Below are 20,678 nucleotides of genomic sequence, written 5' to 3' on the forward strand. Positions count from 1 at the left end.
AATGAAAATAAAGATATTACTGCACTAAGAAATGCACATGATTCCATAAAATGTAAAGTGCAAGCTCAACAATGCATAGCTACCCAGAAGACACTTTTGCACTGAAACATGAAGTTTAGTACCAAAAAATTCAGCTGCAGAAGACAGTATAACTTCAGAATAATAATCTATCAGCAGTACTCATATCTACTGTATGTTAGTTCATGAACACATTTGCTTTGAAACTCTTTCAAAAAGGTTGGGCAGCAGACACACTTCCTGGCACAAAAGGAAAACACAGTAAAATAAACAGAATATCCACAACTGTGTGTCTGGAACACCCCTAAATGATTTCTTCCCCAAAGCAGGGTGAAAAAAGATAGTGCAAGAGCAGGGTAGGTTAAAAGACAAAGTTAGAATCAGCCAGCTAGAAAGTAGTCAGAAAAAAGCTGCAAGAAAAGGGAAGGCATGGCCACAAAGCCTGAACGGAAGAAGGAACTGCAGCTTAGAAAGTGATAACTGTGAACCTATAAAATCAGGTGATTTTAGTGGACATCAAGGACAGGAAAACCTTAAAATTTAAGTGGTTTCTGAATGCTTTAGGATAAGGCTTTATAGATGCAGAAGCTAAATCTACTGCTGTATGTGAAGTTTAATAGTTTCTTACCTGTTAAAACACAAAAGTTTTTAAAAGTTAAAAAATCAGAACGTTTTGTATTCTCTCAGGCTTCTTGCCCATTACAGGGTATCCTGGCAACAGCAAAAAAATCTTTCAATCTACAGTACTAGCAGATTAGCAGGACTGAATTAGCATTGAATTAGATGAAGCAGATTTCTTCCTACAACGACAAAAAAAAAATTGTATAATTTAATATTGTTAATAGGTTCTATTCAATAGCTTGACAACTACATAAATACTAAGGACTGTTTTGCAACAAATATAACATGTGAACAGAGGAAAGAAACAACTTGCTAGGAAGAAAAGTGTCAGTTCAGCAGAACATACACTGAAAATAAAACGAAAAGCAGTATGTCATCTGAAATACCTATTTACTTTTAAACCAATTTTAACATTTCCCTCCATTTTTGGGAGTCAAAGGAAGAACTTCTTTGTCTCACTGAAATGAAACTGCCTTTATAATCTGCAATTCACTGAAATCTAACACAAATCCAGACTCAAAAAAAAAAAAACCCTATTAGCAATTTTCCATAAAGTAACATCTTCAGATCTGAAATACCCATTACTAGAGCTTTCTGCAGTAGGTTTTTTCCTATCTTCATAATTATTCCCTTATATTAATGTAATTTATCCACAAACCTGCACAGAAATAAACTAAGAAGCATTAAGAATGCCTGTTATGCTAGCATGAGTCTATAAAGAATTCAGACAGTTTCAATCTGAAAACAGGCCAACTTCAAAAAAAACCAACACAGACCACATCCAGGCTTCCAAAGTAACAAGCTGAATTAAGACAGCATTCAGTCACCACTGTGAAAATCTCTACTTTTGATAGTTCAATATTAACTTTGCTTTACAGTGGAAGAATTAAGGAGCCCTATTAGGTGTCCTTAACTGGCTTCAGACTGACACTTACCTGTCTGTGCTCTAGTCAACACCACACAGGCAAGAAAAAGCACCCTACAAACTGATTTTTCTTTCCAATTAGCTGTACGTAGTAGTTGCCGGAAGAATTTCTAAAACAAAAATTCACCTTCCAGCACTTTGAGGGGCTTTTTGATTTTGCTTTTTAACACAGGTTTCAAGCAATGCAATACTTTGGTTTCTTCTGGAAACATGGGTAATAGTGTTCATGGAAAATAAAGTACTAGCAACTAAGAAGAGCAGCAAAATTAGTGGCATGTTTATTAACTCAGGTCAGTGACTACCCAATATTTGGCATCTACAGCTAAAAAACCCGAACTATTCACCTCAATAGCATTTCACGTATTCTGCCAAAGAGAAGAATGATTTAATTTTACACCTTCCATGTTAAAGATAAGGAGCTGTGTCTCCAAAGCTGGCTTTTGATCTTTGCAGGTGATTTAACAGATAGTCAGTGTCAACCTAAAGATCAGAAATTCAAAGAATACCTGGGGTTGGAAAGGACCTTAAAATTATTTCTCAGGTTATTTTAGCAACCAACGTACACATGAACTGAAGTTCAGTGTAATACACTGACCATAATTCTCTTATAGGTCTTTTAAATGCGTTTTTTCACCTGCAGACCTTCAGGTCTCCATGCCTGACAGACCTGCCAATACCCTGTGAGTCAAGTGATTAACTAGAGCAGAAAAAGTAAACAAATTTTCTGGATTCAGTTCACTTCACTGAAGTTTCCTAGGTTATTGTTTCTGCATTTTAAAAGTGTACCTATGTTTCAAAGCAGAGCTCCAAAAAGGGAGAGAACATCACTTCTTCAGTTATGTGGAAACAAAGTAAGAAGTCTGCTTAGCTTAATGCACTTTCAGAAGAGTTTACACATTCTTGAGATCCACAGATTTAAACTGCTAGTGGAACGATCCAAGTGAAAACCACTATTATTACTCCCCTTACAAGGATGTCTTTGTTATTTCTCTACTCTACTTTCTGTTTGAAGACTTCAGTGTTTAAATTCCCTTGTCCAGCACCAGAACAGCTGGCTTCTGAATTCAATACAGTAGGATTACATCGTAAATTAGAGACACCAGTGTAATCAGAATTAGCAAGATACTTGAAGTGTGTGCATAATAGCATACCCTGTAAAGGGTGTGCCCCTAGAACCCTGGTCTGATCAATGAGGACTTTTTCAGTCCACCTCAGAATCTACAAGAGTATAGAGGCTGGTCTAAAGAGTGACTTGACTTACACTTACTGGTACATATGGTTTATTAACTCAGACTGTTCCTCTCTGCAAGACAGATTAGGTATTGCATTATGAAAAAAGGGACAAACCCCCACCCCCAAAAACCCACAGGAGTTCTTTCCATAAAAAAAGAATCACCTGACTGGATGAGGTTCAAGTCTATTTAAATCTGACTTTCCTACATTCAGGAATGACTTATATTCAGCAATAGTTCAGCCAAATTAATACAGTTCTGTCATGAAGAAGTATCCAATGATGGAAGGTTAAAACCTTAGACCTGAGGTAACATGCAAAGGCAGGATGAAGTATTGGCACGTGTACAGATGGACTACATTCAAACACAGAACTGTGAAGACTCATCACAACAGGACCACACCCATGTTCATGTTTTATGCGATATACTCAGAAAATAAAGCAAGCCACAACTACCCAAGGTAGGATCCATCTTCACATGAAACGCAATAGCATGGCAAAGTATGTTCTAAGTGTTGCCTAACAAACTTTATTCATGCATTTTTAGACAAGAGAAGTTAACCACTATGCGACCAGTTGCCATCAAGAGGATTAAACAAATTTAGTTAATGCTGCATGAACCGGGCCATGTCTGTTTCTAAAACTATTCCCATGCATGTCTTTGGCCCAAACATTGAAATGAAACAAGTGTCTCTGCTAATAGAAACCAACATAACATTTGTGCATCCTGGTACAAAAGTGCAAGAACTGCAAGCTCCTGAACAGTGCTGCTCTTACAGTAATTCTCTGCATGCATTAACTTATATAACTTCATATATCTGAAATAAAGCTGTTACATAAGCTAGACAAAACCACTAGCAGAACACCAGAACCTCTTCTCAAATGTAAGGGCCTGGACTACAATTAACAAAGGGAAGCACAGGACATGGGATGGTTCATTTCTATCACCTCTCTAGGCCAAAAAATGTCCATGAACCTTTATGCAACACATGTGAAAAGCAGCTGAAGCACAAAACAGTAGAATCTTCTCCCTCCTTCCACTGGCTTACTGGCCCAGAAAGATCCCCCAGTGAAATTACAAGCTAGCAACACAAAACTGTTTAAGGTAACATTTTGGCAGAGCACTGTGAAATCATAATTTAAGACTCAGCATTGCTCCCTACCACACCTCTCCAGATGTCAGGTGAGAAAAATCAAAGTGATGTGCACTCCTCCTTAGAACACTCATGTGTTGCCACACTATCAGGAACATCTCTTCCCAAAAACTTTTAAGTAACCCCTTGGACAGACAGTTCTCAAAGAAACTTGACCTGAAAGTGTTGTCCACAACCATGAATTTGGTAGTGGTGAGAGCTGAAGGGCCAAGACATAGGTGCATCTGAACTAGTCTCATCTGTGAACTAATGAAGTTTATAGAAAAATCTTCATGACAACTAAGGCAATTTTTAAACACTGTGAAGCATCTCACTTAGGTAAGGACTTAAACTTTGAATGCTTGGCTATCAGTTCCCAACATCTTGCTTAGAGGGTACATTTGTATGCTGAAATGTCACCATCCACACTCAGAATGAGGGTAAGGACTGAAATTTCTCATGGTCTCTCACAGGAGTGCTTTAGGATGTTGAAAGAGCTTATGCAAAGCAGCTTTGTTCTACCCCTTGCTGTGCAGTCACCCTCTGCTGGCTCCCCAACAGTGATGAAACCTCTGCCAAGACATTTCCAAATGAAAAAACCTACTCCAAAACTGGAAAATGCAGGAAAAAGGGAGAAGAGTTTTTCTGCCATGTCCATGGGATGGAACAACTCAAAGTGTCTCTCAATCACCAGGGCCAGTGCAGCCAAGGAAGAGGGAACACACCATTAGGGACAGTGCAATCAGAATCTGACTCTTCCACCTTTGCCCTAAATTATATCACCTCAAGTCTACTCAGGATGACAGAGTAAAAGCTCTCCTAAATCCGATATGGATTCAGTGATGTTGAATTTGGACAATTCAGCATCAGTTCTACTGTCTCAACCAGCTGATAATTTGCAAGTGTAAATGAATCCTGAATTCCTGTACTGCTACTCTGGAAATGCAAAAAACCCCAGTAACACTGACCCACTGCTTTAGCAGTAAACTTAACTTTTTTGTTTGAACATTTTAGAAACAACTACTGTAACTTAAAGACACAGCCTGAAGTTGAAAGGCATGAATTCTACCAGAGGTTTCTTTTCCAGCATGTGTTTTATTTTGTTCACTGTATTAATTCAAAGACAGCATGAGTTTGGAATTTTTTTTCTCAAGTTCATCCTCCTATTCCCCTTGTGGATTAGACGTTGAAAGTTGGACATAATCAGAGGCACATGAAAAATACATGGACATAAAAGAAAGCTACTTCAGCAACTTCTAACCAGGTTGCCAGTGTTCTTTCTGTATAGACAGTACATTCACATCTATTATTTGCTTTATTTTTTTCATGTAAAATCCCAGTCTTCTTAAAAAGATTACTTAAAGACCATTTGCAATACAGAAATGAAGTCAGCAGCTTCTAGGAGCACATCAATGTTTTGTCCCCTGAAGCTCCAGTCAACTACAGCTGCTGCCAGAACTGGAGTGGACTCTTGCATGAAGATAGCAACTTCAAAATTAAATCCAAACCAATTGGTAACTTCTTGCTTAATTCTTCACTTACATTCAAGGTTTCTGGGACCTGTTGTTCAGGTAACCTGAATTTTCATTATAAGTTACCTGAACTGCACTAGTTTAAGGCTGTGGGCAAGAGTACCTCCCTGGTTTTCCTCATACTAAGCTTTTACAAAGCCATTAAAGTAAGTTTTGACAGCTGCAAGTTCACAATTCTTTTAATTAGGATATCAAGAAATGCTACCGTATCCAGAAAAAACTGACAGAACTATTCAACACACCCTAAATGCACACAGAAGCTAAATATTCCCTTAATGACAGTATCATAAGCATGTTTTGTTTTCCAGAATCAAAGTTACAATCCCTAACACTCTTCAAAGTGTATTCAAATCCAACATCATGAACAGAAAAGCTGAAGATATTTCTTCTTTTAATCTTTGATTTAAGCAAGTTAAAACATCATTTCTTTTGATTTGCTCATGGGTAAAGACTACTAAATTGATTTGATTTCCCAAAGAGCTTAAGCCCCACCTATACTTTTTTCTACAATAGCAGCATTTTCAAGTTTAACAGTACAATCCCTAGGATTGTAGAAAGTTCTTCCAAGTAGAACTTTTCTAGTAGAAAGTTCTTCCAATGAAGAAACTTTTCTGGTAGAAAGTTCTTCCAATTCCAAGCAATAGAAATAAAACAGAGAAGCAGCATCTAAATTCAAGGGGAGTGATGCTACTTTAGCATATTCACTTCTCCAGATTTTGGCATCTGCATTTACCAAAATGCTTTAGTACCACCTGGAATCTTCCCCAGCCTGGTGCCAATCTTACAGCTTTATTTGACCCTTTAACCAAACAAGAACACTACTTTCCTTCATGCAACATGCTCTATATATTCAGGGAAAGCAGTCGGTCTATACAAGACCTCTGCATATACCCTGAGGATGAAGGTAAGTACTTAGAAAAAAAAAATTCTAATACATATGAAATGTCAAGTACTTCATGCTGAATGGTCAGATTAACTTATCACTCAAAGACAGCTGAATAATGACTCAATATCCTCCTTCTGTAATACAGAGTGCTACAAAGACAGCTGTCCAGTAACTCTTGTTACTTAAAGAACAACCTTTAAAAAAGCATGACCAGCTTGACTTTTCTGAGACTCATCTTAGAAAACTAAGAAAATAATGCTTTGAATGGAAGATTTAATCAATTCTCACCTACATAAGTTTAACGAATTACCATCATTTTTATTTAGGTACATACAAAAATATGTTTCAGAAAAGAAATTAGAAACCCAGCAAAATCATGAAACTTCAGTGCAAAAAGCCTCCTCGGTGAAGCTTGAAGTGGCTATTAAGCTAACGCCATCTTTCTTTGCCATTCCCCACCCTGCAGGCAATTTATATTTTGGAGACTCCAGTAGCTGAGTTTTGCCATGCTGTCCTTTTACAAACTACACACACAGAGCAATCACATATTTTTTACACACAGGTGCCTCTGGTGTCTCAACTGAACAGAAGGAATGCCTTCCCCATGGAACTCTCCTATTTTGTTGGACGACAGTACAAAAATCAAGACTGCCTAACAGAATAAGACATCTTCTTCCAAGTGCAACACTCACCCCAGTTTAATGAAAAAAAAGCTCAAGTTCCATAAAAAAAGAACCAAACCTACTATTTTCTCTGTGATCTTCAAAATAATATTTTTTAAATTCTACTTCAATGCTTCTTGAATTATGACTCAAACACATGAGAGGAGCAGATGAGAGTGCCTTTCAGAATTCTACTGCAGTTGCAAATGGCAACTACAGGGCAAGTCTGTCTCAAAGATTTAGCAGCATTTCTTAATAATACTGTTTCCAAAGGGTGACTATCTAAATTTTTACACTGAAGTGATCACCAGCTGAGCAATATCATAAGGGTACTAGTATGTACTTGCAAACAGAGTTTAAAAAACCCATTCAAGCAATATGCCACAGTTCAGGGACACAGCGTCCTTCTGAAATGACCCTTCCTTCAACTGGCTGCTTTCTCTTTCATTTTCTTTGCAGCCTTTCAAGAGAGGGCTACCACACAGTAACTCACCACAGTACTTTCAGCATCCATTCCTTCCTACAAGTTCTTTCTCATAACTACCAATCTATCCGCCAACAGTTTTCTCCTGCTGCAAGAAGAGCCTCAACTCTCACCAAGTGTTACTTCACTAAGAATTACTGAACACACACTGTTAAAACTAATCCCAAAGTAAGACTGAAAACAGCACTGATAGGTTATAGTTACATAAAACTACAGTGATACTTCTCTGCCCTACGCCTACTCAAGGGATTTAAAGCATAAAGTATCAAAGAAACCAAGCCATTTAAAATGCAAGCTCAGAATTTAAAATGGTATTTATTACAGCATTACATGATAAAGCCCTAAAGAAAAATACCCTGCTGAGCCAAAGACTTAGAAATCAATTTACTTAAGACCTGAATTTAAGTCTTCTATTCTTTTCAGTAACATTTAGGGTTCCACACAGACTTTTGTCAAGACAGTCTTATTACCATTACAAAAAGTAAAGTTACTGCTATGCCAAGTGGCACAGAAATTAACTTAATTTGAAATCCCTTGAAGTCTATAACAAGACTTCTTAGGTGGTTTCACTCAAGGTTCAGAACCTACAATAATTTTTTTTTTTAAATTACATATTTGGATAACCTACAAACCCTTCTTATGAGGAGGAGATTAGCACCACATTACAAATTTTTATTGTCTCTGTAAATAATTTCATTCCTGGCTGCATGGGGCTACAACTTCAATAAGGGAGGGAAAAAACACCAACCACACTGCATTCTAATCTCAGCCTTACAGCTAGGGGTATAAGTTAAACTTCAGAATTCCCAAATCCAGAAGAGGGGAAGACTGGACCAGTGCACTTCAAAGAAAAAAAAATCTGGTACAACTATTAACATCATTGCTTTCTGTTATGCCCTAAAAGGCATCCAGTTTCCCATAGTGAAAAACATCTGCAGGTGTTTCCTATTAAAAAAAAAAGATACAAATAAGTAAATACATAAACCCCATGGGTTTTTCAGACTTTGAATCTTTTTCCACAGACACTCTCATACATAAAAGATTCTGAATTATTCTTGTCTGCCTTCAACATCCTATCTCTCCAATTCCAATTTGGGCAACTAAATTCCCTAGTCAGTAACCAAGGCCTTAGGGATTAATTTATACTTATAACTTGCATTTTTGCAAATTATAAATTTCCATTTTTGAAGCAGAGCATCAAAGCCAAGTGTAGCTGGTACTCAGTTCAGCTATGTTAAAGTTCTTTGGTTTTTGTTCTCAAAGTAAAGTACAGCAGGAGAGCATACTGGATGAGGCAGACACAGGGAAAAAAAAGTATGTGCCAATCTATGACTGAAGTCATATTAAGACAACTACACCTGCCACAACTACTGAGTAACTAAAGCAATCAAGCATTAATGGGTTGAGAAATTCAGTCTTCAATCACATATTACTCGTATCAGAAAAATGTACAAACTTTCATATTCTGACTCTAGAAGAGAGCATTAAGCCTTAGAGCACAGGCAAGCAGCTTGAAAAGACACATTTATTTTTTTATGTTGATCATTAAGAAATGCAGATCTCTCATTAACGTTATCTTTACCATCTCCTTTATCAAACAGATTTCACTAAACAGAGTTCATTGAACAATTTTCTGCTATTTGGATTTGGATTAAAGCTGTAACAAAGAGCCCACCATCAGCATCAAGCACACACAGAGAAGGATCCTTTGATGGATGTTTGCTTGTCACAGCCAAAAGGAAGAACTGATACTTCACAGCCAGCTCACTGTACCTTCTACAGCTGTCCCTCACAGAGAGGAAAAGACTCCTGCATGTCATCACCCCTCAGAGCTGCCACGAGCAGTGACAAACTCCTCCTTTGTAAGAGCCAGAAAGAACAGAGAAAGACAAGCACGGCTGATGGGAACAAAAACCCTGAGCTGCTGCAACTTCTAGGAGCATTTCCATCTTGACTGACCAACATTGACACGACACGGACCTTAAATTCTTGGTAGGAACCCCCTTACTAAAAAAGTGGGTCTGCTCCTGCCACCATCACAGCTTTGTTTTAGCTGTCTCTAAACTTTCCATCCTTTTCCAAAAAGTTAGGTGACAACAGCTAAAGTTGTCAAATGTAACCTATTACTTATTATTTTCTAGAAGACTTAGCTTTCAGTTACATGGACAACCAGGAAATCTGTCAAGACAGCAGCAGAAGAAATAACATGAATTCAAATTCTGCAGTTCAAACCAGACCTAAAGTTTACAGCTGAACTCTTTAAGATTGGTAACTGGTCTAAGCAGTAGGTACATGGTAAGCAAGAACAGAACATGGAGAGCCCTACCTCTGCAAATCACAGAAAGAATGAGTTTTTTCACCAATACCTAACCTATGATTTTTGCCTTAATGAAACTTAAGAGTAATTGAAAAAAAAAAACCAAAAAACCAACAAAAAACCACACACACACAAAAAAACAAAACCCCTATACAAAATTCCTTTTTTCCCCCTTATACTACACTACATATACAGGAAACACAAGACTTAGTTTCCACTACACTTATTAAAAAAAGCAAATAGCATTTTATTTTCACCATTTCTATGAGAATTACTAGTTGTATAACCACTCTGCTACAAAAAGACGCAGAAATCCACCCTGTGGAGGCAGTGGCTTACACTCCTTTCACAATGCAAACAGAACTCAAATAATATCAACTTGTAGCAAGGCAAGCCTTGAGAGTATCTGCTACTCCCTTGTTTTCTGCTCTAACAAAAGCTCAAACCAGTTACAATACAATGGAAAATGCAATCACACCTGCACTAGCATTGCCTACAGCCACTGCATAAAGCACCACTTGAAGCTTTTAATCTATCAATTAGGTTACTCCCACAAGAGAGAAATGTGCAACACAACTGAGGATTATCCTTGCGTTTTGCCCTTCTAAAGAAGCATCATGTACATTTACAGAATAGTTTAGAAAATAATGGGATTCACTTCAAAAACCCACGGCAGAAGTTAATTTTGTACAACAAAATCTTATTTTATATACTGGTATCCAGTTAGAAATCCTGCCAATGGTCACTCAAGAAGGGAACTCTCCCACTGTATAACAGGGATGGGAAGCCAGGGATTTACTTCTGCAATTAATCAGAATGCTTTTAGTACTGAAATAGATATTCTAGAACATACTTAATGAACTCAGAAACTACTTTTTACTAAAAAATTTGAAGTTTTCATCCTCCATCCCAACTGTGCTTTATTACCAAACTGGAAATCACATGGCCATCTCTCAGGCCTCACCTAGCACAGGCCTGGGCATCCTAAAATGGCTTTAGAGGTTTCTCCATGTTTAAAAGCATCTTTTGGCACAAGTGACAAGAGATGGCCTATGGTGTTCCTGTGCCCATTTTCAAGAAGGGCCAGTGGACACAGGGGAGAGACCACCAGGCCATGTACTCCACCTCCTCAGAAACACACAACTTAAACTGCATAAATGTCTGGAACCATCTCATTCAAAATGAAATCGGATAAAGTTTTAAGACCCTTTCAAGGAAACTAATCCATCCTCAAATCTCACCACTGGGCAGTTTCTCTTGGGCACACATACATTTTTTATTCTCCTTTTTTACTCTCCTTCCCTTCATTAATCAAATCCCCACTTTGCATTTCCCAGGCACTCTTCTCTGCCATTCTGCCTACAGGCCTAACAACATAAATCTCCCCTCCAGTGGAGTGTTACAGCTTCACTGGTCCATAAGGTTGTATGCTAAGGTGCTTTTGCTATTTTTTTCCACAGCTGGCATGCAACATATCCCAGAGATTTAAGATTTGACACTGAGCATTTCAAGTTTAAGAGGAAAAGATACATCCATTTAACGGAATTAAGGGATGACTGTATGAAGAGCAAGAAGGGAAAAAAAAAGTCAAAGGTAAGGCAGGAACTTTTTCACCTATTCCAAATCACATATACCATTTCAAACATGGTTCTTGGCATGTTATGTAAGCTATTGAATTATCAAGGGTCACAAAAAGTCTTGTATTTCGTACCAACAATTTTTTTGCCAATATTATGTGAAGAGCTTTTCCATAAACAGGCAAGCTTAAGTCACATGTCCTCCCAATCTTTCAAGTGAGTCTATTCCACTTCCTGAGAAGTGTCCCAAACTAGCTATAAAGCTACATATAATATCCAAGAGTAGAAAAATATTTTACTTCAGTTGCTTAGTAGCATATGGTTTCTAAAACAGATGCTGGCACCCTGACACGCTAGAGAAACAATTAAACATGCTATGCAGAGTTTTCAACATGATGTTCATGTTCTCCTTGATCTTTCAGACTTGCTTGCCACCCCAAAAATATCAGGATCACTAGTTTCTCAAGTTCTTTGCTCTCTTCCTCCAACTTACCAAAATAAGAAGACACAACCAAGATATTATTTCTCATTTACCCATACTTGTTTTATTATTGTGAAAAGTTTTGCCAACGGCTTTATGTCTTGCTCTTAGGACAACCCAACCAGACATCTGGTCTTCTAGAATCTGGATTTGAGATACTCACCTGAGCTAGCACAGTATTCCTAAAGCTGGCATAAGACATGGTGGGGTACATAGCAAGTTTAAGGACCAGAGGTGAAGGAGCTACTACAAAAGACTAATCTAGAGGGCACACGATGTGCTGAAGCCATCCTACCTTACCACAGAAAGAGATCCCTATGCTCATACCAGCACCTCTTCTGCACAAGCACAAAAGCCATGGTTTCCACCATAGTTCCAAAGGCCATAAATTAACTCAGTTACCCAAGAAAACTGAATACAAAAGTCTCCCACCTACAAAGATGTGGTGTACTATGCTGAAACACTGCTCTTTGAAACCATATTGCAATAAGCCATTTTTTAGCTTCCATCTTTAACTGTGGAGTTAAGTACATATTTCAAGGCTTTTAAGCACTTGGACAAAACAGGACATTAATGGACAGAAAGGAGAGGGGACCAGACACTTCTACACATTTCTCCCTTCTGACTGTCCCAACCTCCGGACTGGCTGGTTTTGAGCCAGCTCTTCAGCATTTCACAGTACACACAGGTCAAGCTTAAGCTGAATAAATAAGCAAAGATGTTGAGCCATAACAGTGTTGACTCTCTAAACATCTGTCAATACTAAAGCTACATACACAAATTTCTGCTTTGATTCTGCTAAATTCAGGTTCCATCTACTAATTCACTTGAATTCCACTCTTGGAACACGATCTGATTCTCTGAGTGGTACACAAGCTATCATCTCCCTTAAGTGAAAGACAGAAACACTCCAAAGGAAAAAGTCACTTTTGCTCACTACAGCAACTCAGCAGAAGTGAGCAGTTTGCAGTCAGTTTTGTGAGAGACACAAACTACCCAGTATCTTTAATTCCATAAGGGAATAACAGCTACTTGAATTGTATTTTTTAAAAATCCAAAGCTGTGATGCTTACAGCAGTTTACATACAAATCTAACTGGCTTGTAAAGAAGCTGTAATGCACTACCCCAGTTAAAGGCATTCCTGCTGAACAGGTTGCTTTTCTGCATTTTCTAAACTACACCTTTCACTCCACTCAATGTTTTCCTTGATCATTGTAAACAGACCTCAGCAACAGTTCTGCTGGCCAAAACAGTACTTCCAAGTAGTTTTAGAAAAAAAAATCCTTTAGTAACTCCAGACAGTGCAGGATTCAATGCCTATACATTCTGCTTTTCAAACAGAAAGCAAATAAGAAGAATCCATTATGTTCAGATAATATCATAGACGGACAAAACAAGTAATTTAAGTGAACCTGAACAAATACATAAAAATACAAACTGTCAAGAAAAACATGTAAACTGGATATCACTTCTACATGGTGTCTCATTAACAATTTACATATTGAAAGGTAATTCTGCAGTGTTATTTTCTACTTGTATAATAAAGAAACTCTTACAAGCTTCAGTTAGTCCACCTCTTACTACTGAAAACAAATAACACAGAGCTAAGTAATCAGAGTCCTATTTGAATGTCTGTTGCACTGGAAATAGACCATTCAGTTCAAATAACTTCAGCAATCTTTCTGGAACACTGAAACAGAGAGACTTCCCATCTTTCAGCATCCCAAAAAAAACCCACACAGGTATTTGTGCAATCCAAAAACGCACTGCACTGTTAAGAGTACACTTAAGACTCATTCCACTGAAGGACATTCAAAACCTAAGTAATACCACCACCATTAAGTAACACAATCTTTCATTTTTAAGTTGTCAACATCTCAAAGGATTCCTTTCAAAAGCTATCCACCTACTCCTAAGTTTTCTCCACTCAGAACACTTTTTAAAAATAGCAACACACCCATTCAAAGTATCCCACTGTTGTGACTTAGACAACATTTATGCTGACAGAAATGATCTTTAGCCTCAATTGCACTTATGTCATACAAGATAGTCTCGTATGACACTAAGTAGACTAAAACTCTAATTCCCTCTTACACTTTGGAAAGTTCTTAGCAACCAACAAAAAACAAAACCAGAAAAACTGGCAGGTTTTAAGCGAGATTTTGCCAAACGCATTTAACAGCGGTTAAAGCTCACCCAAACACTGCTACGCTCTCAAACCATTACAGTCCCACGAAGCCACCTCGCTGAAGCCCCAGCAGAGCCCCACCGTCCCAGGGAGAGCCCCGCGCGGCAGCCCGGGGCACAAGTGGCGGCAGGCAGGGAGGCTCCGCCGCGCGGCCCGGCCTCCCCGCCGCGCCCCGGCCCCCGCGCCCCGCAGCCGCGCCCCGCCCGCTCCGGGCCCCGCGCTGCGGCTGCGGGAGGCCGCGCACGACCGGCGCCGGCGGCCCCGGCCCGGTGCCGCCCGAGCAGCGCCCGGAGCCTCCGCACGGCCGTGAGCGGGCGCCAGGCCCGCGCCGCCGCGGAGGAGCCCCCGCCGCAGCGCTGCTCTCCTGGAAGCGGCGGAGCGGAGATCACGGCACCGTTCCGGCCGTACCTCGACAGCGCGCTCCCCGCCACAGGCCCCGGGTGCCTCCGCTCAGGCGGGAAAACCTCCGCTCGCCACCATCACCGACGCTCCAAGATGGCGGACATGGCAGCTCCGGCGAGCCCTCCTCTGCCTCCGCCCACCTGCCAATCACCTCGTCCCGGCGCCGCCCTTCTCCCCGGTTCGCCCCTTCCTATTGGGCGCTGTGCGGAGCTCGGCCTTTCATTGGATGTCTGGCCAATGTCAGTCATCCGGCTGCGCGACTGCGACAGGGTGGGATGCGGAAGGCGGCGGGCTCTCGACTTCCTGTCGGCCAATCAGCGCATGGGGCGGGTGCACCTCGATTCCCACCTTCCCAGCCTAGCAACAAGGCAACGTCACGCTGACAGGCGTCTCCCTCGGCCAATAGAGGAAGCAGATTCCTTTTAAAAATAAACCCCTTCTGTTCAATCCGGAGCCGAGGTGCTCGGAGGCCGCGGCGAGGGGGGGCGGGAGTCAGCGGTGGCGTCCGTCCCGCAGCTTCACCCGCCGCGCCTCGCCATTGGCCAGCGCGCGGGGCCACGCCCCCGGGGCGCGCGCGGGCGCCAAACTGCCTGACAACAGGGCGGCGGCGCGCGGGGGGCCGCGGGGGGGGCCCGGGGGCCGCGGTGTCAGAGCGCCCGCCGGGGTGCGCGGGAGGCGGCGGCGGTGCCGCCTTCTGCAGCAGCGGGGGTCGCCTTTCCCTGAGCCTGCCGCCGTGCAGGTGCCCGTCAGGCCTCCAACGCCGCCTAAGATGCGGCAGAGTGTGTTTTACAAAACCATAGGATCGTTAAGGTTAGAAATGACCTACTTTAAGGTGATCAAGTCCAGGCGTCAACCAGCAGCACCCCCTTGCTTATCTCTAAACCATGTCCCCAAATTCCGCCTGCCTTTTGAACACTTTCAGGGATGTCGATTGCACCAGTTCTTGGGAAGCCTGTTCTTAATTCATGACAATTTCTTGAGTGAAGACATTTTTTCTAATATCCAACCTAAACCATCTCTGGTGCAACTTCAGGCAATTTCCTCCTATCCTGCTTGTTGGCTGGGAGAAGAGGCCAACCCGCACCTGGCTCCAGCCTCTTCTCCGGCAGTTGTAGAGAGCACTAAGGTCACCCCTGAGCCTCCTTTTCCCCAGGCCGAACACCCCCAGCTCCCTCAGCTGCTCCTCACAGGACTTGTTCTCCAGACCTTTCCCCACTGCCCTTCTCTGGACACACTCCAGCTCCTCAGTGTCTTTCCTGCGGTGAGGGGCCCAGAACCGGACGCAGCACTCAAGGTGTGGCTTCACCAGTGCCCAGTACAGGGGGACAATCATTGCCCTGCTCCTGTGGCCGCACAATTCCCGATACCGCCCGAAGCGCTCCGGAATAAACTCTGTGAGATGCAGGGTGGGTGCTGTGCCTTGGCCTTGGCAAGCCTCCCTGTGCCCACTGCGGACCGCTGGTGTGGCTGCTGCTCTGCAGCCCTGCTTGGCTGAGCACAGCGGGCAAGGGCCTCTGCTGGGAAGCTCAGGTGGCACACACCTGAACAGGCCGCCCCTTGTGCCCCTCATATGGCACAGGACACCCACAGTGCGTGTTGAGCACCCTGTGTCTTAAAGGCATGAACAAATTCTGGCCAGCCAGGATGCTTTTGGCCTTCCCTCGCAAAGCCTCCCGAATCACCGCTGCCCAAAAAGGTGGTGACCCCTCTGGCTCGAGCCCCTCAGGCAGCCTCCCTGGTTTCAGAATGTCACTGTCAGGATGCCATCCATGTCCGTGTGGGACACCACCCAGCCGTGGTCAGCAGCACATCGCCTGTGGGCAGCGGGTTACCATCAGGTACCTGCCTTGCCTGGTGTCCACAGGTTTTGTCTGGTTTGGGTGGGCTTTTGCCTGGCTTCGATGGGATTTTGTCAGGTTTCAATGTGGTTTTGACTGGTTTCTTGTTAAGAGGGCACGGACTACTTAAGCCAAGGACTCATTAATTTATTTAGTTACGCTGGAGAAAGAAACAACAGAGCTGAAATGATAGTTTAGCATTAGGGTAGTTCTTGAAGGCCTCTCGTGTAGAGGACATGAAAACTGAAGGGTAGCACTGTGTTTCATGTACCAAAGGGAGGGGAAAACAATATATTTCTTTAACTTCATTATGAATCAGCAGTCTAGGATAAAGCAACTCCCCTGTGAATAATGTATCTTCACATCTCTCACATGCTCATCTGACAAAGTTAAGCTCAGTACAGCTGTACTTGCGTCCTACTGGAAAACAATCAGCAGGTCTGTTCCCATTAAGACAAAGCTAGTGATATCACGAAGAGACAAATATTGAGGGTGCTGCTGCAGAAAGCAGCACCTTTTTCAGTGATCCAAGCTAGAAATGGGCTCCAACCTGGGTCTACAAGAGTAAGGTGCTAATGGGAGCATGTCTCTACATAAAACATCTTGGAGTTTGGACAAAGGGACAGTGTAATAAAAGTGTAAACGATTTACAGCCTTTGCTTACTTTTCTGTGTGTGTCCTTTTCAGATGAGAGGGACTCTACATCTTCTCCTTCACAATTCTGTTCAAGAATTTCAAAACAGAATATAGGCTGCTTGGGTTTCTCTAAATACAAAAAGATAGGTTAAGACACTTCTAAGGAAGAGGTAGCTACCAGATTTACAGTAGCTGCGCACAGGCTAATGTGGCCTGGCCTTTGTGCTTTGTCCAGGAAACTCTTGTCAGCTGCTCAGGTGCTTGGTTTCATAATGCTTATTGCATAAAAAGCTGGCCACAGTGTCAGCTTTCTTTGTGTTCTTGTGTCTTTCCTACCAGTTGACCAAGCTTTGGCTCCTGTGCTCTCTGCAGGCATTACTGCTTCTCCCAAAGACTGAGTTGCAGCATGCATTATTCTACTAAGAGCTGTGCTTGTGCTTGTCCCCTTCAATATATCAGTGTATTACTGCTCAGTAAAACATCCCTGCTTTGCACAACCCCTGTGAGCAAAAGCCCTCCCCAAGCTGTGAGGCTGTTGCCTGGTGGGTTGTTTCTGTTAATAGGATGTTGTTGGCTGCCAGCACAGACACATGATCATCTCATTCTGCCTGAATAAGTCAGTGGAGCTGCAGCAGTTATGGATACATGTGATCTTAATGTGTGACAAACACATGGTAAAAACTCAAACTCAGTAGCATGAAATACATTTGCTGATATCTACTGCACAGAGTTACACAGGTCTCTGAGTGTACAGCCTGGTTTTTGCTTTCTTTTTCACACAAACACATTTATTTAGTAAAGTGTACAAAAAAAAAATTATCCTCAAAACAATCAACATGAAATAGGACGTTGTTTCTTTATTCCTTATTTCAGCTGGAGATCAGTCCAGAAAGCTCTCTAGACTGTATTTGTTCCACATTTATTTTAGCTGTCTTCTTTTTGTTTTCTTTCTTTTCACTGTGTCTTTTTTTTTTTTGTGGGATGGTTTTGTTTATGTCATGCCACTTGTCTGTTCCAGCAGAGAGTACCAACACTACCTACAAACAATGGAGATTTCACAATATAAAGTGTGTAGAGGCAGTTCTAGTTGTGTTGTCAGTGACAGTAGGAAAGATGCTGGAAATTGTGAGTAGAGACTTAACAGGAAAGAATGGGTCTAAACAGTGGATGGATGAGTGTGCCATGTTAAATGACATCCCCAGGAGAAGCAGGTAGGTTGTTAAAAGGATAATGAGAGTATAAAATATATATAAAATATAGTGTAATATATAATATAATATATAATATATAATATATAACATATAACATATAACATATAATATACAATATATAATATATAATATATAATATATGATATATCAAGCACCAGAAGTGGTATCTGGAGAGGGGATTAATAGCTTGAGCATAGAACAGCTAGAACAGTAAAATAGTTAGGTACCTAGTATAGTTCCTGTAAATATTAAGCATGTTCTCACAGATAACTAAGTGTTAAACTGTGCTGCTGTGGACATATCCTATATTGTGAGCAGATGTGCCCTGGCAGCAAGGGATGCATCTCAACTCTGAAAAGGCTGGATAATATTTGCACTGGCACATATCTGATTTTCAAGGGTCCTGTCACCATCACAATTCCAGAAAATCTTGGGGCTTCATAGGTCCTGTTTTTATCTTAGAGATTTCATATCAACATATTTCTAAATCTTGATTTTATGTAATTATTTTTTAAAACTACAACTGTCCAGGTGGAACTGCCATTACCAATATAAGTTGCTAATGCCAGGGCCCTACTACCTCAAGGAAGAAACACTTAATGTCTATAAAGAGAATCTCAAAACACTGAACAGCTGGGGAAAGTGGGGAGGTTATGAGGCTTGCCAGAGCTGAACCAGAGGCAAAAGAGTGAAATCCCAGTCCTTTATCCCTGGGAGTTATGCGCAAATCCGAAGATCTCCACACCATTCCTGTGCCTGTGATTACAGGCAAATCCTAGCCTACAAACAAGAACCTAGCCTGCTTCAGGTGACTGTAGTATTTTATTGCTGGCAGGGGAACTCTAACTTTTAGGCAATGGACCTGAAGTTTGATGGTGTTTTACTAAATCACTAGGCTAGGGTTTTAAGTACCAGTATCTGAATTTGGTGATGGCTGCTGCCCGTGGCACTTTGAGAGACAGCACTTCTGATGAATTCCTATACTCCCTCGAGGAAGTCACTTCCTCAGCATAAAGAGATAGGCAAATAAAAAAATTACAAATAATCAGCCTGCTCAGTCACTGTCACCCCATCAAAGATGCTGAGCATGTCTCCTCAGGTGCTGTGCACCTTTAAACCCTCATCCATAGCTGTGCTCCCTCCAGGAGCCAGTGGGCTCCCTGCAGGTGCCAGGGAAAGCATTTCTTAGGGCTTGCTGTGACTCAGCAGCTCTGCCACACCTTGGAGAACAAACTTGTCTTCCCAAGAGTGGCACAGCCTGCCAAGCCAGCTTGTCCTGTGGCTCTGCAATTGCTGGATGTGACAGCAGAGGAGGGCAGGCAGGACTGAAGCCTTTCAGCAGCATTTCACCTTTAGTTCCTGCTGCTCTTACCATAGTGTCAGACCATGAGTCTGTGAGGTGTGTTTCTGCTTCAGCTCTGCCAAGACAACCATAGTCTCCTGTGCCTACCAACATGTTGCCTTCTCTTTGTCCCCCCAGGGCAGCTGAGGGACCCTGTGAGGGCTTATTTCCAGTTTACCCAGCTTGCAGACTTGGGTTTCCTACAGGCACAGGGAAGCACCAGTGCCTGCAAGGCAATGGGAACACCTGCGCACGGGTCTGGAGCTGAACCTCTCCAGTGGTGATATCTGGCTGTTCAGTCAGCTCAGGCATAAAATGAAGTCATAAAATGAACCTCTTTTAATCTAGTTGAGGTTCACTCTTCTCTTCTGAGCACTGATAAGTTACATGCAGGAAAGAGACACAGAAAAAGAGGGACAAGTGGGTGCCTTGCACAAGAGTCCCCATCTCTGTTAACCCTGAAAGAATATTTGTAGAATAAGGTCAACCAAGCCAGAAACTCCTCCGGTTTAAACATAGCCCTTACAAAATCCATTGCTCGTCTTACAGTTCAGGAGAGAATAAAGCCTATTAAAGAATTTTAATGATTTAGTGTTTAGCTCAACATCTTATTAAAATTGCGAAAGATAAGTAGCTTTAAGAGAGAAGGGGCATTTCTGAACAATAACTTTATGGTTATACTCCTGAGGGTGAACATGGATGTTTGACTGCACCAGACCCACAAGTTGATCCATTTAGTTGAAACAAAATGTTCAAGTTCAGTTTTCTAATCTCATTTCAAGCATTGATCCTATTAGCATTTCTAAGGCAAAGCTGCTGGGGAGTAGGGTTGGACCTCCACACCATACCTGTGGCCCTGCTGGAAAGAACGTAGGCAGGGAGGGAGGTTTTGGCACCAACCCATTTTGTTTTCACTTGAGAGCTTTGGCCATCCTCCTTCCATCTCCATGGAAGACCATATATCAGTGTTGGTCATCCTTTTTTTCCCACGTGCCCAGCACTAGCAATCAGTGGCATGTCACCTGGGAGCAAAAACCAGACACAACCTGTTAACTTTGCTGAACTGCCAGCGAAGTGCACAGTGTGGGCCCAGCATGCAGGTATAGGAGGCTGCTGGGTGGCTGCACAGGAAAGCTGTCATGACTAACCAACCCCATCCCTCTTGGGATGGATCCTCGCTTTTTCTAGGAGGA

At 41.8% G+C, this 20,678-nt stretch overlaps 1 protein-coding gene across 3 annotated transcripts in view; it reads right to left on the reverse strand.

Annotated features, from left to right (window-relative positions):
* PPP6R3 (protein phosphatase 6 regulatory subunit 3) overlaps window positions 1–14,585 on the reverse strand; it is a 50,105-nt gene extending 35,520 nt beyond the window's left edge. Inside the window, exons 1-2 of one of the 3 annotated variants that reach the window (XM_084208189.1) lie at window positions 14,465–14,567; window positions 647–818 (exon numbers count right to left, since the gene is read on the reverse strand). The gene's annotated coding sequence lies outside the window, so the exon portion shown is untranslated. Of the gene's footprint in view, window positions 1–646; window positions 819–14,464 lie in introns of all 3 variants that reach the window. The other 2 variants (XM_084208188.1, XM_084208187.1) reach the window with 2 other exon arrangements.
* Between the last annotated feature and the right edge of the window lie 6,093 nt (window positions 14,586–20,678).

The sequence above is a fragment of the Fringilla coelebs genome (assembly GCF_963513975.1).
Source record: "Fringilla coelebs genome assembly, chromosome: 6".
NCBI lineage: Eukaryota > Metazoa > Chordata > Aves > Passeriformes > Fringillidae > Fringilla > Fringilla coelebs.